General features: G+C 37.8%; 1 pseudogene; it reads right to left on the bottom strand.

The window, feature by feature from the left end:
• Positions 1-1309: 1309 nt before the first annotated feature.
• Positions 1310-13405, bottom strand: LOC120223809 (annotated as a pseudogene).
• Positions 13406-20323: the final 6918 nt, after the last annotated feature.

The following is a 20323-nucleotide window of genomic DNA, read 5'->3' as shown; positions in this document are numbered from 1 at the left end:
TTAGTATAATGTCCTCAAGATTCATCCATGTAGTCACATATTCTTTTTTAAGGATGAATGTTATTCCACTTTTTCTGTATATCACCTTTTCTTTACGCATTCATCCATCAGTGGGCATTTAAGTTGATTCCACATCTTGGCTATTTGTGAATAGTGCTTCAGTGAACATGGAAGTGCTAATATCTCTTTGAGATGCCTATTTCAATTTTTTTGGGATAAATACCCAGAACTGGGATTACTGGATCATATGCTATTTTTATTTATTTATTTGTTTGTTTATTTATTCTCAAGCTAGCTAACATACAGTGCAGTCTTGGCTTCATGAGTAGAACCCAGTGATTGATATCTTACATATGACACCCAGTGCTCATCCCAAAGAGTGCCCTCTTTGATACCCATCACCCATTTAACCCATAAACCCTCAGTTTATATGGGTTGCCTCCCTCTCTGTTTTCATCTTATTTTTCCCTTCCCTTCCTCTATGTTCATCTATTAAGTTTCTCTACATATGAGTGAAATCACGATATATGTCTCTCTCTGATTTATTTCGCTTAGCACAATAGCCTCCAGTTCCATCCACATTGTTGAAAATGCCAAGATTTTATTCCTTTTTTTGTAAGAAATTCCATACTATTTTTCATAACAGTTGCACTATTTAATATTCTAATCAACAGTGCTCAGAGTTTCCATTTTTTTCATAGTCTTGCCGCTAATGATGACAGCTTTCCTTTCTATATTACATTAATTTTATTATGGGTCAAATATCTTCTTAAACTTCTGAGGATATAAATTATACTTACCCTAAACTTCTTGTTATGCTTATTCTTCTAAGTCTCTGTCCTCATGATTAAGTTACTCTTCTATTGAGGAACAGCAAACTATTGGCTTTCCTCAAGTGATTGATGACTTTTTTTTTTTTTAATGTTTTATTTATTTCTAGGAGAGAGAGAGACAGCGTGAGCAGGGGAGGGTCAGGGAGAGAGGGAGTCACAGATTGAAACAGGCTCCAGGCTCTGAGCTGGCAGTCAGCACAGAGCCCGACGCGGGGCTCGAACCCACGAACCGCGAGATCATGACCTAAGCGAAAGTCGGACGCTTAACCGACTAAGCCACCCAGGCGCCCCGATTGATGACTTTTTTTAAGTAAGGCAATTAAATTTGTTTTTAACAATAGAATAAATAGTTCTCTTGGTAATTACAGATATGTGAGGCTGTTGGGTAGTATTCAGAAAGATCTCAGTAATGCTGGTTTTCCTGATTGGTGTGTAGTCTTCAATAATTATAAGGAGTTACTTATACGTAATTGATGTCAAACTATAGGACTGCATCCATCATTTTCAAGATTGCTCATAACCTCTGGGTGTAATTTCCCCAAATACTTTGCCTCCTTGTGTCTCAAGGCCCAACTTGCTCATGTTCACCTCAATGACACTCCTTCGTTAACGACACCTAAAGTTGTGTATCATAGGGATGGGAGATTCTTCTTTATACCAAGTATTGGTAGGCAAAAGGTGCTGTTCAGTTCAGGATGAGTTATATGGCCTTTCTGAAACATAAGCCCATTGGCTTAATGAATCTTTCATATTTAGGTGGTTTTTGAGTGAAGTCACTTCCAACAAAGCAGACTTCGGTAAATATCCTCTTCTACATTTTCTTCTTTCTCCTTCCTGTTCAAATAACTTTTAATATTTCTGTTTCTTTCCAGACAGGAACTTTGGGAAGAACTTTCCTGCTCTCATTTTTTTTTTTTTTTTTGTTTTTTTGTTTAATCATATTAGAAAGCACATTAGCTCAGGACTGTCCCTCTCTGTCCAATGGCTATGCAGGTGCTGCTCCTTGTGGAGTCTTTTTTTTTTATCATTAGTTTGTTTGGTGCTTCTCTTTTCATGCATCTTGATAGTCTTTTTCATTTGTATTTTCTCAGCATGGTTCTGTTTATGGTACAGCTAAGCATTCAAACCAATCATCATTTCTGCCTTTGAACCTTAATGAGCCTCTGGACCTTCCTTCTTCCTTTTTTTCTCATGCTAATCCAAATTCAGTATGTTCCTTTTGTGGCATGATGACTACTGCCAAGCCACCAAGTATACCTGCCAGGCTCAAAGAAGCTCTCAATTTTGGGGCCTCAGAGATGTATGAGCTGACTTCACACTATTCACCACAGGAAGGGGACACTTCTAAAATGACTAGTTCCAGGGGCACCTCGGTGGTTCAGTTGGTTAAGCAACCAACTCCAACTCAGGTCATGATCTCTTGGTTTGCGAGTTCAAGCCCCATGTTCATTGGACTCTGTCCTGACAGCTCAGAGCCTGGAACCTGCTTCTGATTCTGTGTCTCCCTTTCTCCTTGCTCCTCCCCTGGTCATGATTTGTCTGTCTGTCTGTCTCAAAAGTAATTAAACATTAAAAATTAAAAATAAATAAATAAAATAACCAGTTCCAGAAAAAGCATGGTGCAATTGGTGACTACTGCTATGCTTTCATCTCTGCAGCCAAAATGCCATGCTGGATTGACTGCCAACTTATGGAGAGAGGTGAGATGGATTGCTGTGGCCTGGACTGAGCAGGTTTCTTTCAGAGTAGAGAAGCTTGGGATATTACACTGGTGCAATATGGCAGCCTTCAGCATTATCCCATTTCCTTAAGTTCTCACAGCCTGATACCCTCCCACCCCCATCCCGCCGGAGTCTAAACCCCTGTGGCTGTTCTCAAGCCTATGAAGGTCGGTTATGCAGAATCTGTCCTGCTTGGTTCCCTATTCTGATTACCAGTTGGTTACTCTAGCACCTCTCTTGAACCCAGGATCCATTCCACTTGGGTATGAAGCTCCTTTGGGACTGCTCCCATCTTTTCTAAAAGCAAAATATGTTCTATGTCTTGGGAACTTAAATTTTTTCTCACTTTATTCCTCTCATTTCCCATTTTACAAAAATTTTTCATGTGTTATGATCCATTGAGATTTTTCATTCTTGATTGACATAGCAAATGTGAATTTTAAAAAGAAAATACCTGATCATTTCTAGAGATATTTTATGACATGGAGTAGGTAAGCAGTTCAAAGTCTGCCATCTAGAATAAAATTTTATATCTTTTTAAAAAATGGTTTTTTTCTATTCATAATATTTTGAAACATTTTTTATGAATCAATTAAACACATTTTCAAGAAAGTAGATATATGTTATTTTAAGGTTGCAATAGTGTTCCAGATATGAATATACCACATAGACATTCCCTGTTGATGACCATTTTCATTTCTTTTCTGTTTTTTTTCCTTTATAGTTTATTGTCAAGTTTGTTTCCATATAACACTCAGTGCTCATCTCAACAACGGCTCTCCTCCATGCCCATCACCCCCTTTCATCTTTACCCCACCCCAATCAGCCCTCATTTGTTCTCAGTATTAAAGAGCCTCTCATGGTTTGCCTCCCTCCATCTCCTTAACTGTTTTGCCCCTTCCACTCCCCCATGGTCTTCTATTAAGTTTCTCTTGTTCCACTTATGATTGAAAACATATGGTATCTGTCCTTCTCTGCCTGACTTATTTCACTAAGCATAACACCCTCGAGTTCCATCCACGTTGCTACAAATGGCCAGATTTCATTCTTTCTCATTGCCGTGTAGTATTCCATTGTATAGATAAACCACATCTTCTTGATTCATTTGTCAGTTGATGGACACTTATGCTCTTTCCATGTTTTGGCTATTGTTGAAAGCGCTGCTATGAACATTAGGATACATGTGCCCCTATGCATCAGCACTCCTGTATCCCTTGGGTAAATTTCTAGCAGTGCTATTGTTGGGTCATAGGGGAATTCTATTGTTAATTTTTTTGGAACCTCCACACTGTTTTCCAGAAAGGCTGTACCTGTTTACATTCCCACCAGCAGTATAGGAGGGTGCCCGTTTCTCCACATCCTCACCAGCATCTATAGTCTCCTGATTTGTTCATTTTAGCCACTCTGACCAGTGTGAAGTGGTATCTCAGTGTGGTTTTAATTTGTATTGCCCTGATGATGAGTGATGCTGAGCATCACTTCATGTTTGTTGGCCATCTGGATGTCCTATTTGGAGAAGTGTCTGTTCATGTCTTCTGCCCGTTTCTTCACTGGATTCTTTATTTTCCAGTGTGGAGTTTGTTGAGTTCCTTATAGATTTTGAATACTAGTCCTTTATCTGATATGTCATTTGCAACTATCTTTCCTCATTCTGTCAGTTGACTATTAGTTTTATGGTTTTTTTCCTTTGCTGTGCAGAAACTTTTGATCTTGAGGAGATCCCAATAGTTCATTTTTGCTCTTGACTCCCTTGCCTTTGGGGATGTGTTGAGTAAGAAATTACTGCAGTTGAGTTCAAGGAGGTTGTTTCCTGCTTTCTCCTCTAGGGTTTTGATAGTTTCCTGTCTCACATTCAGGTCCTTCATCCATTTTGAGCTTATTTTCGTATATGATGTAAGAAAGTGATCTAGTTTTATTCTTCTGCATGTTGCTGTCCAGTTCTCCCAGCACCATCTGTTAAAGAGGCTGTCTTTTTTCCATTGGATACTCTTTCTTGCTTTGTCAAAGATTAATTGGCCATAGGTTTGTGGGTCCAATTATGGGTTCTCTATTCTATTCCATTGGTCTATGTGTTTGTTTTTGTGCCAATACCATACTGTCTTGATGACTATAGCTTTGTAGTGGAGGCTAAAGTCTGGGATTGTGATGTCTCCAGTTTTGGTTTTCTTCTTCAATATTACTGAGGCTATTCAAGATCTTCTTTGGTTCTATACAAATTTTAGGATCATATGTTCTAGCTTTAGGAAGAATGCTAGTGCAATTTTGGTTAGGATTGCCCTGAATGTGTAGATTGCTTTGGGTAGTAATGACATTTTAACAATATTCTTCCGATCCACGAGCATGGAATGTTTTTCCATTTCTTTGTGTCTTCTTTAATCTCCTTCATAAGTTTTATATCGTTTTCAATATACAGATCTTTTACATCGTGGTTAGGTTTATACCTAAGTATTTTAAACTATTTTGTGCAACTATGAATGGGATTAGTTTCTTGATTTCTCTTTGTATTGGTTTATTATTGGTGTATAAAAATGCAGCCGATTTCTGTATGTTGATTTTGTACCCTGAGACTTTGCTGAATTCATGGATCAGTTCTAGTAGGCTTCTGGTGGAAACTGTTGGTTTTTCCATGTAGAGAATCATGTCATCTGCCAAAAGTGAAAGTTTGACTTCATCTTTGCGAATTCTGATGCCTTTGATTTCCTTTTGTTGTCTGACTGTTTATGCTAGGATTTGCAGCACTATGTTAAACAGCAGTGGTGAGAGTGGACATCCTTGTTGTGTTCCTGATCTCAGGAGGAAGGCTCTCAGTTTTCCCCCAATGAGGATAATACTAGCTGTGGGCTTTACATAAATGGCTTTTATGATGTTTAAATAGGTTCTTTCTACCCTGACTTTCTCGAGGGTTTTTATTAAGAATGGTAGCTGTATTTTGTCAAATGCTTTTTTGCATCTATCGACAGGATCATATGGTTTTTATCCTTTCTCTTGTATATGTGAAGTATCACATTGATTGATTTGCCATTATTGAAGCAGTCCTGTAACCCAGGAGTGAATCCCACTTGATCATGGTGGATAATTCTTTTCATATGCTGTTGAATTTGATTTGCTAGAATCTTGTTGAGGTTTTTTGCATTATTATTCATCAAAGTTATTGGCCTGTAGTTCTCTTCTTTTGCTGGGTCTCTGGCTTGGTAATCAACGTGATGCTGGCTTTGTAGAATCAGTCCGGAAGTTTTCCTTCCATGTCTATTTTTTGGAATAGCTTGAGAAGAATGGATATTAGCTTTGATTTAAATGTCTGGTAGAATGCCCCAGGGAAGCCATCTGGCCCAGGGCTCTTATTCATTGGGAGATTTTTGATAACTAATTCAATTTTTTCACTAGTTATGGGTCTGTTCAGATTTTCTATGTCTTCCCATGTGAATTTTGGTAGTGCATGTGTGTTTAGGAATTTGTCCATTTCTTCTAGGTTGTCCAGCTTGTTGGCATATAATTTTCATAGTATTCCCTGATAATTGCTTGTATTTCTGAGGGATTGGTTGTAACATCCATTTTTATTGGTGATTTTGTCTATTTGGCTGCCCAGTCTTTTCTTTCTGAGAAGTCTGGCTAGAGGTTTATCAAATTTGTTTATTTTTTCAAAAAACCAACTCTTGGTTTAATTGATCTGTTCAACTTATATTTTTCTGGATTCTATATTGTTTATTTCTGCCCTGATCTTTCTTATCTCTCTTCTTCTGCTGGGTTTGGGGTGCTCTTGCTGCTCTGCTCCTAGTTCCTTTAGTTACACTGTTAGATTTTGTATTTGCGCTTTTTCTAGTTTCTGGAAATAGGCCTGGATTACAATGTACTTTCCTCTTAGGACTGCCTTTGCTGCAACCCAAAGAGTTTGGATTGTTGTGTTTTCATTTTCATTTGTTTCCATATATTTTTAAATTTCTTCTCGAATGCCTGATTGGCCCATGCACTCTTTAGTAGGATGTTATCTAACCTCCGTGTTTTTGGAGGTTTTCCAGGCTTTTTCCTGTGTTTGATTTCAAGTTTCATAGCACTGTGATCTGAAAGTGTGCATTGCATGATCTCAATTCTTTTATATTTCTTGGGGGCTGCTTTATGACCCAGTATGTGATCTATCTTGGAGAACGGACCATGTGCACTCGAGAAGAAAGTGAATTCCATGGCCTCAGGATGTAGAGTTGCAAATATATCTGTCAAATCCATCTGGTCCAATGTGTCATTCAGACTCATTGTTTCTTTAGTGATTTTCTGTCTAGTTGATCTATCCATTCCTGTAAGTGGAGTATTAAAGTACCTTGCAATTAGCACATTCTTATCCATAAGATTGTTTCTGTTTGTGATTGTTTCATGTATTTGGGTGCTTCTGAATTTGGTGCATAGACGTTTATAATTGTTAGGTATTCCTGATGGATAGAGCCTGTAATTATTGTATAATGCCCTTCTTCATCTCTTGTTACTGCCTTTACTTTAAAGTCCAGTTTGTCCGATAGAAGTATGGCTACTCCAGCTTTCTTTTGACTTACAGTTGCATGATAGATATTTCTTCATCCCCTCACTTTGAATCTGAAGGTGTCCTCGGGTCTCAAATGAGTCTCTTGTGGACAGCCAATAGATGGATTTTGGGTTTTTTTTAAATCCATTCTGCTACCCCATGTGTTTTGATTGGAGCATTTAGTCCATTTACATTTGGTGTTATTATTAAAAAATAAGGTTTCGAGTCATTGTGTTCCCTGTAGGATTCATGCTTGTAGTGTTGTCTCTGGTACTTTGTGTTCCTTGCAACATTTCCTTCATAGAGTCCCCCTTAGGATTTCTTGTAGGGCTGGTTTAGTGGTGATGAATTCTTTCAATTTTTGTTTGTTTGGGAAAACCTTTATCCCTCCATCTATTCTGAATGACAGGCTTGCTGGATAAAGGATTCTTGGCTGCGTTTTTTTTCTGTTCTTATCTTTGAAGACTTCCTGTGATTCTTTTCTGTCCTGTCAAATTTTAGTACATAGGTCTGCAACCACCCTGATATGTCTCCCTTTGTACGTTAGGGCCCTTTTTTTCCTCATTGCTTCCAGAATTCTCACTTTGTCCTTATATTTTGCCAGTTTCACTATGATATTTCGTGCAGAAGATCGATTCAAGTTACGTCTGAGGAGTGTTCTCTGTGCCTTTTGAATTTCTATGTCTGTTTCCTTCCCCAGACTGGGGAAGTTCTCAGCTATAATTTGTTCAAGTACCCCTTCAGCCCCTTTCTCTCTCTCTAGGATTCCTATAATAGGAATATTGTTCTGTTTGATTGCATCACTCAGTTCTCAAATCTCCTTTCCTGCTCCTGGTCCATTTATCTCTTTTTCTCAGCTTCCTCTTTTTCTATAATTGTGTCTTCTATTTCACCTATTCTCCTCTCTTCCTCTTCAATCCGAGCAGTGGCCGCTTCCATTTTAGTATGCACCCCATTATAGCATTTTATAAATTCATCATAACTATTTTTAAAGTCCATAATCTTTGTAGCAATATCTTCTCTAGTGTCTTCCATGCCTTTTTCAAGCCCAGAGATTAATTTTATTACTGTTATTCTAAATTCTTGGTCAGTTATGTTGCTTATATCTGTTTTGACCAATTCTTTAGCTGTCTCTTCTTCCTGGATTTTCTTTAGAGGAGAGTTCCTCTGCTTTGTTACTTTGGTTAGCTTTCGGTCTCTTGTACGTTTTGAAGGCTTGTTATGCACTCTGTACCTGCGAGTTCTGCTGTATTAATGGAGGCTCATTCATTGTCCATGGCCTGTCTCTTCAGAAAGGATTCTTTTAATGGTGTCACTTGGTCTGTCTTCTTGTGCCTTTGGTTATTTTATTTCCCTACTCATAGTGATATTTGGAAAACTCCACCATGTGTACTTTGACTTGTTTCTTGATGAAACCCTGGAAAGGAAAACAGACAAACAGGGAACAAAAGCATGCAAACACATAGACAAATCAAACAAATAAGCTAACCAAAAGAAAAAAAAAAAGAAGCAAACAACAAAAGACAAAGGGTAGTCTAGAAGCATAAAACTAGAAATCCCAGCTATAAATGAAGAGCAGGGTGGAGGCAGGGCTGATGGAAGAGCATATTTAAAGAGATAAGTGACAGGGGTGGGGATAAAGAGAAATTTAACATTGACCAGGCAGAGAGACTAAAAAGCTTAATTCAGAGAGAGAAAAAGAATATTGTAGGAGGTGAGGAGAAGAAACAAAGATAATGTTACCCAGAGAAATTATATAGTCTGATTATTCCAGGGAAAGAGAGAGAGAAAGGAAGCTGGTGACAGAGGTGTAGAATATGCATCAAGAGAACAGATTAAATGTGACTATTTAAGCAAACCTATACCCAGAGTACCCATTCTAGTGGAGGGTAGAGAAAATAATGAGATAAGGAGAATATATCCGAATAGCAACGATTGATCTAGAGTTAATCACGTCAATGCATCAATGTTGGTCTTAACCCAGGCTCTGGTAAAAAAAAAAAAAAAAAAAAAAAAAGGCAGCTCCCTGATTTGGTGTGAGCAGGTCTTGCCTCCATTGTGGGTCCCTCAGGCCACTCCCTACAGCCCTGCCTTGGTGGTTGGGGGGGGGGAATTGCAGTCCCCAGTTCCTTCTTGATCCAAGCATTGCAAATCACTCTTTTGGACCCGATCTTCCAGTGCCATGGGCACAGCCAAGGTGGGCCATGTTCTATGCGGACATGGTGGGCATGTCCCGTGCCCAGCCTCATTTCCAGATCTTATTCTGTGCGCTTTCTTGATACTGTCCAAAGTGTAATCTTGCGAGCCCAAGCTGGGGTGCTTCCTAGCCAAGGAAATAGTAGGGGAGCGGTTCCTCCTGATGCAACTGAGTTCCTTGCATACCATCTAGCATGGAGGGAATTTCTGGGACTGGGGCACGCAACCCAAAGAAACCTCTGCAGTTAGAGATAGGATCTCTCTCTGAATGTCCTGCAGGTAGAGATGGGATGATAGGATTCCTCTCCATCCCAGGCCATGGTTTTTCTCTTCTCCAGGGACAGTTCTATGAGCAGTTTCTCTTCCCCTTACCTCTCCGCAGAGGGGGCTCCCTCCCCTCTGTGCCTCTGTGTCCCGGCCTGTTTTTATCTTCCCCGGTTCACAATCACGCACCTATGAGGCTGTCTTCTTAGTGGACTCTGTCTCTTTTCCTTCCCAACTCTTGTGGTTCAGAGTCCTTTGGCTTCAACCCTTCTTTGTTTGAGAGATGTAGGCAGGAAGTACAGAACTCCCTAGTTCTCCGCCATCTTGCCCCTTCTTTTCAGTTTTTACTATTACAAACAATACAGCAATAGTGCATCACATACTTTTGAAATTGTCTCTATAGAATTGATTTTTCAGTACAGATTTATAAAGTCAAAAAGGTATATTCACAGGGGATGTGGTTTTCAAAGGAAGAGATCATTCTTTCTTCTCCATGTTTTGGTTAACCCCCATTTGCATTAGGTCAAGGTTCTTATTGTTCTGGCTATTTCAGTCCAGGGAGTTGAGTGACAGGCCCATCATCCTTAAGTGTTCTCATTTAATCAGAGCTGTAGAACCAGGACATAGGAGGGTACTCATACACACAGAAAAGCATGGTGCAAAAAAGCATCACCTGTGTATTTCCAGAACACTAAAGTGGGGCTAAAATATCTATTGATAAATAAATGACAATGTTTTTCATTAAAATGTTTACTTAGTAATATGCAGAAAATAACATGTCCTGAAGTCAAACAACTAATTTCTAAAAATTATCAGAAGCTTTACACACACCAAGAAACATTTAATCCTTTTCAGCAAAGAGATCTTTCCTTCGCATCCTAAATCCTTTCCCTCAAAAGACTCAAATCCCAACATCTGTCTTCATTCCTCTTTTAAACATCTTCTTACCCATTCTGGACTTCTTTTCCAACAATTAACACTTTCAAGTTCTGTTCCTTTCTCTTTTCCTCAAGTATGAGCTCCAAAATGTCTGTATCAGAACAAACATCTGGTGGGGCTCCTGGGTGGCTTAGTCGGTTAAGCGTCCGACTTTCGCTTAGGTCATGATCTCGCGGTTCGTGGGTTCGAGCCCAGTGTCAGGCTCTGTGCTGACTGCCAGCTCAGAGCCTGGAGCCTATTTCAGAGTCTGTGTCTCCCTCTCTCTGATCCTCCCCTGCTCACGCTGTCTTTCTCTCTCTCTCCCCTAGGAAAAAAAAAAAAAAAGAACAAACATCTGGTAAACCTACCAGAATCACCCCAGGTACAAAAGTTATTAATCTGAGGTGAGCTGATTGATAGCAGATGACTAAAATATCACTAGAATTTGCTAGAAATGTGCTGTGTGTGACTTAGTTTTTCTAGAAACTATAAGAAAGCGCAGGTAGGATATACAAACACACACACATACACGACACATAAACATGGGAAACAAGAGAAGGAAAAAGAAAAAGAAACAATCACTTTGGCAAACTGTGTTTCAAAAACTGTCCACAGCCATGTTTCCAGTTCTATAATTGCAGAACCTTGCCATTTCTCCCATCAGAAGGCAGAGTCTAATTTTCACTCCTTGAATGTAGGTCAGCATTTGTGACTGCCCAGAATGCAAAGGAAGAGATACTATGTGACTTTTGAGACTAGGAAAGAAAAGGTGATACAGCTTCCATCTGGCTCTTTCTCTGGGACACTCACTTTTGGATCCCAGTCACCAAATTTTGAAGAATACAATCTCCATGAAGAAGCCACCTGTAGGTGAACTGGTTGACAGGCCTAAATCAAATCCCAGGTGAGAGCCATTATCAATTGCCAGGCATGCAAGTGAATGGCCTTCGGATGATTCCAGTTCTAAGCCTTCCTTGGTAGTATCTTCTAGATGAGGCTTCATCAATGTGGATCAGACACAAACCATCTCTCCTGTGTCCTATTCAAGTTCCTGAATCTGTAACTGAATCTGTAACAAATGGATGTTTTTGCCATTAAATTTGGGGAAATCATGGAAAAACTACTTTCACCCTTATAAAAATGGACTCCTTACTTTGAGTTATTGAAATAAATAAATATTGAAGCATATATGTTTAAAACATCAGTTTTGAACAGGACTGGACACACCCTTCCATCACCAATGCTACTTCTAGTGTAGAATTATTTTACTAGAGATATGAATCAATATCAATGGACCTCAGATGTTTCAGGTGGGCACCTTTTCCTGTCCTTCAGCATTTTCTCTGCTGTGTATCTGAAAATGTTTAAAATTGCAATAGATTCTCAATGTTTAATTGAAAATTGCCCTTCCTGTTTTAAGGCATTGTCTCTAAGGTTTCTATTTAATGTCAGCCTTGACTCTCTTACTGCATACTGTAAACTCTGCTGAAATTCATTTCTCTTTCTTGGCATCTGCATTCTCTGACTGTTAGGTTGGTAGAGTTGAATGAGAATTAATAATTTATTCGTTTGGAAGAAATTGATAAGTTTATTATTTCGCAAGTATTTTTCAGAATGCCTTAGGCCTATCTATTAAGGATTCCTTCTCCTTTAGCTCATTAAAAAAAACAAAGACAGTAAGGTTTTACCTAAGACACCTATTAGGTCAACCCTGCAAGAAGAAATAAAACTGAGTAAGACCTTGTTTTGTTTTTAGTTTTAGTGAGCAAGACTGTTTGCTTGAACTAAAAGCTTGATGCAACAGTTAATGGGAAATTTTATCTCTTCGTGATGATGTGCAAATAGTAACACAGTTGAGTGTGAATCTTATATTCAATCAAAGATTAAAGCCCACATTCATTTATGGTGTCTCCAGTTCTGTTTTGGTAATGAAATTCAGTGTTTTAAAAAAATTTACACTGTAGCCGGTTCTAACACAATTGCTATCTTACTACATTTATAATGCATATCCATACCATTTATGGATAAAATAATGAAATTTCACAGAGAATTAATTTAATGTTCTCAGAGGAGTTTTCCATATCTGTTTTTTCGTTAACTACACAATATGGCTTATGGCTGTGTGAATAAGGGAGGGGAAAGACATGGGAAACTAGATTCTAATCCATTGCTGGGATTTGATCTAAAGCAACTAAGAGACAGTCCTTTTTCAGATTCCTCAGATGGAAAATTTTCTACTCATGTTGGTCCTTTATTTTCCTAGGTGAGGTGTAGGTAATGAATGGGATGCTGTTGCTGATTTGAAGATGAATATGTTAGAGAGGTGTTAGGATTAAATAATAACTTGCAATTTGCTTTATTAAATAGTTTAGTGTTGAAGTGATTTAAAATTGGAAATACATAGGGGCATCTGGGTGACTCAATTGGTTAAATGTCAGACTCTTGATTTCAGCTCAGGTCATAATCTCACAGTTTGTGAGATCAAGCCCCATGTTGGGCTCCGTGCTGAGTGCATAGAGCCGGCTTAGGATTCTCTCCTTCTTTCTCTCTCTCAAAGTAAACTTTAAACAAAATGGGATTATGTAGCATTAATACTCTATTCCTGGTGTCTTGAAGCTAGACATGTTTGCTGCTATAGCTACTTTGTGAGTCTGGGTGTGTATATATGTATACATGTGTATGTTTATAAAATGAAACAAAGAATAGAGAAGTATATCCTTTGAGAGAAATTGCATACAAATAGGAAAAGCTTTTCACCCTGAGGTTTTTGATAACTTTCTCTCTAGTGGCTTTCAGTATTTTTCCTTCTTGATGATCATGGAGCTGAGAGGGTAGCACAGAGCCCACGCATATTGAATGTTATACTTGCTGAATGTTTTCTACTCCTTTAGTGGGCTATCATAAACTGCTCACCTCAAGCAGGGTTTCTTTTTGGCATTTTCCAACCTTTTTCCTGCCGTCATGTCAGAACTATGTACGTAAGAGACCTCTGAACATAGTAGACATAGCTAGAAAATCTTCATTCATTATGAGCTAAAATATAAGTGTGCTTGTATGAAATGTGTTTTGTGTTTGTTTTGGTTTAAAATAGGTTTCTCTGATTCTGGATTGAGCTTAATACTCTAACCCATGAAAGTAATTTCCCAGATGGATTTATTAGACAATTTTCCAGATGGATTTATTATTTCTGGTCATGGTAATAGAATTTTTGAAGTGGCCATGTTTTCCCCCCTCTGTATGGACTACTGCAAAATATCTTCCACCCAGTCAACACAAAACTGTGAACTATGGTGTGTGACCAAAATCTATTGGTAAAACTATCTATTCTTGCAAGAAATAAGGACATGCAGATTTTGGAGATTAGTTTGTGCTCCATAGTCACAATTCTTTTTCTTTTAAAGAAGTTAGGATATTATTTCTCAAACCATTCAGGGGGCAGGTCTTTCTGGCATGCCTTCTTGTAATAGCCGTAACCACCATTAGTACCACTCTTGCCATATTTTGTTTTGTAGATACCTACCAGATGTCAGACATTGCTCTACATGTTAAACATATTATCTTCTTAAAGTTTGTGAAGTAGATATTGTCCTTTGTTTTACAAATGAGTGAGTCATAGTCACCATGCATAGTGGATACAGCAAAATTATTGGTGTCAGAAACACTTGGACTCAGTCTCTGCCACTTCAGAGATATAGTGTTATTGCTTAAGTCATTGGATTTTTTTTTAATCTCAATGTATAAAAGATAAAATATGTTTGAGGGAACCATGAAGCAAATGAAAGAAAAATAAAAAGCAAAAAACAAAACAAGCAAACAAAACAGATAACCAGACTTTACTTTTTCTATTTATTTATTTTATTGAAGTATAATGTACAATATTATATTAGTTTCAGGTGTACAATATAAGGATTCAATAATTCTATATGTTACTAAGAATTAGTAACTATTCTTAGTAACTAAGAATTAGTTACTAAGTAACTATATGTTAACTATATGTTACTAAGTACCTATATATTACTAAATACTCATCACAACAATGAACTCTTTTTGGAGGGGGGATGCAGCAAAAGCAGATGTTAGAGTGAAATTTATGCTATAAATACTTGTATTAAGAAAAAAGTTCAAATTAACTACTTAACATTATACCACAAGGAACTAAAAGAGAAAAAGCTCAGCTGAAATTTAGTAGAGAAAGAAAATAACAAAGAAAACCCAGAAATAAATAAAATAGAGACTAGAATAAACAATAACATAACATTGAAATTAATGACCAGTTTTTCAGCATAATAATAATAATAATAGGCAAAATTAGCGTTGCTTTAACTACATTAAGGAAAAAGAGGGAAGACTCAAAATCCAAAATGAGAAATGAAAGATAAAACAATCTAAGAGAAAACCACAGAAATAGTGTGACAACAGTTAACTATAAACAATTATATACTAACAAATCAGATAATTTAGGGGAAAACCCCTCAGATTCCTAAAAATATACAAGTTACCAAGATTGAATCATGAATTTTGACTCCAAGAAATAGATAATCTTCTTAGATCAATAATGAGAATACAACTTGAAACATGAATCAAAAATCCTCAGCACAGAAAGCCCAAGACTACATGGTTTCATTGGAGAATTCTAGAAAACATTAAAAAATATTAATAACAATGACAACATTTATCAAAATCTTACAAATAATGGAATAAAGAGAACATATAACAATCATTCTATGAGGCCAGTATTACAATGATACCAAGGCAGGATAAAAACAATACAAGAACAAAAAAAGTCTAGGTTGTCCTATGTAAGTATTGCTACTCAGTACTTCTTTTGACATCCATTTGCATAATAAATGCTTCTCTACCCCTCACTTTCTTTTTTTTTAATCAACTGAAATTTTATTTCTTTTATAGTTTATTGTCAAATTGGTTTCCATATAATACCCAGTGCTCATCCCAACAAGGGCCCTCCTTCATGCCCATCACCCCATTTCCCCTCTCTCCTACCCCCATAAACCCTCAGTTTTTTTCTCCGTATTTAAGAGTCTCTCATGGTTTGCCTCCCTCCCTCTCCTTATTTTTCCCCTCCCCTCACTCAGGGTCCTCTGTTAAGTTTCTCCTGTTTCACATATGAGTGAAAATATATGGTACCTGTCCTTCTCTGCCTGAATTATTTCACTAAGCATACTACCCTCGAGTTCCATCCACGTTGCTACAAATGGCCAGATTTCATTCTTTCTCATTGCCATGTAGTATTCCATTGTATAGATAAACCACATCTTGATCCATTCACCAGCTGATGGACATTTAGGCTCTTTCCATGATTTGGCTATTGTTGAAAGTGCTGCTATGAATATTGCGGGGGGGGGGGGCTACATGTGCCCCTATGCATCAGCACTCCTGTATCCCTTGGGTAAATTCCTAGTAGTGCTATTGCTGGATTATATGAGAGTTCTATTGTTAATTTTCTGAGGAACCTCCACACTGTTTTCCAGAGGAGCTACACAAGTTTACATTCCCACCAACAGTGTAGGAGGGTGCCCGTTTCTCCACATCCTCGCCAGCATCTAGAGTCCTCTGATTTGCTCATTTTAGCCACTCTGACCAGCGTGAGGTAGTAGGTATCTCAGTGTGGTTTTGATTTGTGTTTCCCTGATGATGAGTGACACTGAGCATCGTTTCATGTGTCTGTTGACCATCTGGATGTCTTCTTTGGAGAAGTGTCTGTTCATGTCTTCTGCCCATTTCTTCACTGGATTCTTTATTTTCCAGTGTGGAGTTTGTTGAGTTCCTTATAGATTTTAAATACTGATACGTCATTTGCAACTATCTTTCCTCATTCTGTCAGTTGACTATTAGTTTTATGGATTCTTTCCTTTGCGGTGCAGAAACTTTTGATCTTGAGGAGATCCCAATAGTTCATTTTTGCTCTTGACTCCCTTGCCTTTGGGGATGTGTTGAGTAAGAAATTACTGCAGTTGAGTTCAAGGAGGTTGTTTCCTGCTTTCTCCTCTAGGGTTTTGATAGTTTCCTGTCTCACATTCAGGTCCTTCATCCATTTTGAGCTTATTTTCGTATATGATGTAAGAAAGTGATCTAGTTTTATTCTTCTGCATGTTGCTGTCCAGTTCTCCCAGCACCATCTGTTAAAGAGGCTGTCTTTTTTCCATTGGATACTCTTTCCTGCTTTGTCAAAGATTAATTGGCCATAGGTTTGTGGGTCCAATTATGGGTTCTCTATTCTATTCCATTGGTCTATGTGTTTGTTTTTGTGCCAATACCATACTGTCTTGATGACTATAGCTTTGTAGTGGAGGCTAAAGTCTGGGATTGTGATGTCTCCAGTTTTGGTTTTCTTCTTCAATATTACTGAGGCTATTCAAGATCTTCTTTGGTTCTATACAAATTTTAGGATCATATGTTCTAGCTTTAGGAAGAATGCTAGTGCAATTTTGGTTAGGATTGCCCTGAATGTGTAGATTGCTTTGGGTAGTAATGACATTTTAACAATATTCTTCCGATCCACGAGCATGGAATGTTTTTCCATTTCTTTGTGTCTTCTTTAATCTCCTTCATAAGTTTTATATCGTTTTCAATATACAGATCTTTTACATCGTGGTTAGGTTTATACCTAAGTATTTTAAACTATTTTGTGCAACTATGAATGGGATTAGTTTCTTGATTTCTCTTTGTATTGGTTTATTATTGGTGTATAAAAATGCAGCCGATTTCTGTATGTTGATTTTGTACCCTGAGACTTTGCTGAATTCATGGATCAGTTCTAGTAGGCTTCTGGTGGAAACTGTTGGTTTTTCCATGTAGAGAATCATGTCATCTGCCAAAAGTGAAAGTTTGACTTCATCTTTGCGAATTCTGATGCCTTTGATTTCCTTTTGTTGTCTGACTGTTTATGCTAGGATTTGCAGCACTATGTTAAACAGCAGTGGTGAGAGTGGACATCCTTGTTGTGTTCCTGATCTCAGGAGGAAGGCTCTCAGTTTTCCCCCAATGAGGATAATACTAGCTGTGGGCTTTACATAAATGGCTTTTATGATGTTTAAATAGGTTCTTTCTACCCTGACTTTCTCGAGGGTTTTTATTAAGAATGGTAGCTGTATTTTGTCAAATGCTTTTTTGCATCTATCGACAGGATCATATGGTTTTTATCCTTTCTCTTGTATATGTGAAGTATCACATTGATTGATTTGCCAATATTGAAGCAGTCCTGTAACCCAGGAGTGAATCCCACTTGATCATGGTGGATAATTCTTTTCATATGCTGTTGAATTTGATTTGCTAGAATCTTGTTGAGGTTTTTTGCATTATTATTCATCAAAGTTATTGGCCTGTAGTTCTCTTCTTTTGCTGGGTCTCTGGCTTGGTAATCAACGTGATGCTGGCTTTGTAGAATCAGTCCGGAAGTTTTCCTTCCATGTCTATTTTTTGGAATAGCTTGAGAAGAATGGATATTAGCTTTGATTTAAATGTCTGGTAGAATGCCCCAGGGAAGCCATCTGGCCCAGGGCTCTTATTCATTGGGAGATTTTTGATAACTAATTCAATTTTTTCACTAGTTATGGGTCTGTTCAGATTTTCTATGTCTTCCCATGTGAATTTTGGTAGTGCATGTGTGTTTAGGAATTTGTCCATTTCTTCTCGGTTGTCCAGTTTGTTGGCATATAACTTCCATTGTATTCCCTGATAATTGCTTGTATTTCTGAGGGATTGGTTGTAATATCCATTTTCATTGGTGATTTTTCTACTTGGGTGCTCAGTCTTTTCTTTTTGAGAAGCCTGGCTAGAGGTTTATAAAATTTGTTTATTTTTTTAAAAAAACATCTTGATTTCTTTGATCTGTTCAACTTATATTTTTCTGGATTCTATATTGTTTATTTCTGCCCTGATCTTTCTTATCTCTCTTCTTCTGCTGGGTTTGGGGTGCTCTTGCTGCTCTGCTCCTAGTTCCTTTAGTTACACTGTTAGATTTTGTATTTGCGCTTTTTCTAGTTTCTGGAAATAGGCCTGGATTACAATGTACTTTCCTCTTAGGACTGCCTTTGCTGCAACCCAAAGAGTTTGGATTGTTGTGTTTTCATTTTCATTTGTTTCCATATATTTTTAAATTTCTTCTCGAATGCCTGATTGGCCCATGCACTCTTTAGTAGGATGTTATCTAACCTCCGTGTTTTTGGAGGTTTTCCAGGCTTTTTCCTGTGGTTGATTTCAAGTTTCATAGCACTGTGATCTGAAAGTGTGCATGGCATGATCTCAATTCTTTTATATTTCTTGGGGGCTGCTTTATGACCCAGTATGTGATCTATCTTGGAGAACGGACCATGTGCACTCGAGAAGAAAGTGAATTCCATGGCCTCAGGATGTAGAGTTGTAAATATATCTGTCAAATCCATCTGGTCCAATGTGTCATTCAGGCCCATTGTTTCTTTAGTGATTTTCTGTGACTTCTTTAGTGTTTCTTTAGTGATTTTTGATCCATTGCTGTAAGTAGAGTATTAAATCCCTTGCTATTAGCACATTCTTATCCATAAGATTGTTTCTGTTTGTGATGAATTGTTTTATGTATTTGGATGTTTCCAAATTTGGTGCATAGACGTTTATAATTGTTAGATCTTCCTGATGGATAGAACCAGTAATTATTGTATAATGCCTTTCTTCATCTCTTGTTACTGCCTTTACTTTAAAGTCCAGTTTGTCCGATAGAAGTATGGCTACTCCAGCTTTCTTTTGATTTACAGTTGCATGATAGTTCTCCATCCCCATACTTTGAATCTGAAGGTGTTCTCAGGTCTAAAATGAGCCTCTTGTAGACAGCAAATAGATGGATTTTTTTTTTTTTAATCCATTCTGCTACCCTATGTGTTTTGACTGGAGTGTTTAGTCCATTTACATTCAGTGTTATTATTAAAAAATAAGGTTTTGAGTCATTGTGTTCCCTGTAGGATTCATGCTTGTAGTGTTGTCTCTGGTACTTTGTGTTCCTTGCAACATTTCCCTCATAGAGTCCCCCTTAGGATTTCTTGTAGGGCTGGTTTAGTGGTGATGAATTCCTTCAATTTTTGTTTGTTTGGGAAAACCTTTATTCCTTCTTCTATTCTGAATGAGAGGCTTGCTGGATAAAGGATTCTTGGTTGCATCCTTTTTCTGTTCATATCATTAAAGATTTCTTGCGATTCCTTTCTGGCCTGCCAAGTTTCAATACATAGGTCTGCAACTACCCTGATATGTCCTCCTTTGTATGTTAGGGCCCCCTTTTTTTTTCTCTCACCGCTTTCAGAATTCTCTCTTTATCCTTATATTTTGCCAGTTTCACTATGATATTTCGTGCAGAAGATCGATTCGAGTTACGTCTGAGGAGTGTTCTCTGTGCCTCTTGGATTTCAATGTCTGTTTCCTTCCTCAGATTGGGGAAGTTCTCAGCTAAATTTTTTCAAGTAGCCCTTCATACCACTTCTAGAATTCCTATGATAGGAATATTGTTCCATATGATTGCATCACTCAGTTCTCAAATTCTCCTTTCCTGCTCCTGGTCTATTTATCTCTCTTTTTCTCAGCTTCCTCTTTTTCTATAATTGTGTCTTCTAATTCACCTATTCTCCTCTCTGCCTCTTCAATTCGTGCAGTTGCCACTTCCATTTTAGTATGCACCTCATTTATAGCATTTTTAAAATTCATCACAACTATTTTTAAAGTCCATAATCTTTGTAGCAATAGCTTCTCTAGTGTCTTCCATGCCTTTTTCAAGCCCAGCGATTAATTTTATGACTATTATTCTAAATTCTTGGTCAGTTATGTTGCTTATATCTGTTTTGACCAATTCTTTAGCTGTCTCTTCTTCCTGGAATTTCTTTAGAGCAGAGTTCCTCCGTTTT

This window comes from Hyaena hyaena, unplaced genomic scaffold (genome assembly GCF_003009895.1).
Source record: "Hyaena hyaena isolate Hyena2069 unplaced genomic scaffold, ASM300989v1 scaffold_1041, whole genome shotgun sequence".
Taxonomy (NCBI): Eukaryota; Metazoa; Chordata; class Mammalia; order Carnivora; family Hyaenidae; genus Hyaena; species Hyaena hyaena.
Note: the sequence above shows the minus strand (reverse complement) of the source record. Positions and strands in the feature narration are given on the sequence as shown.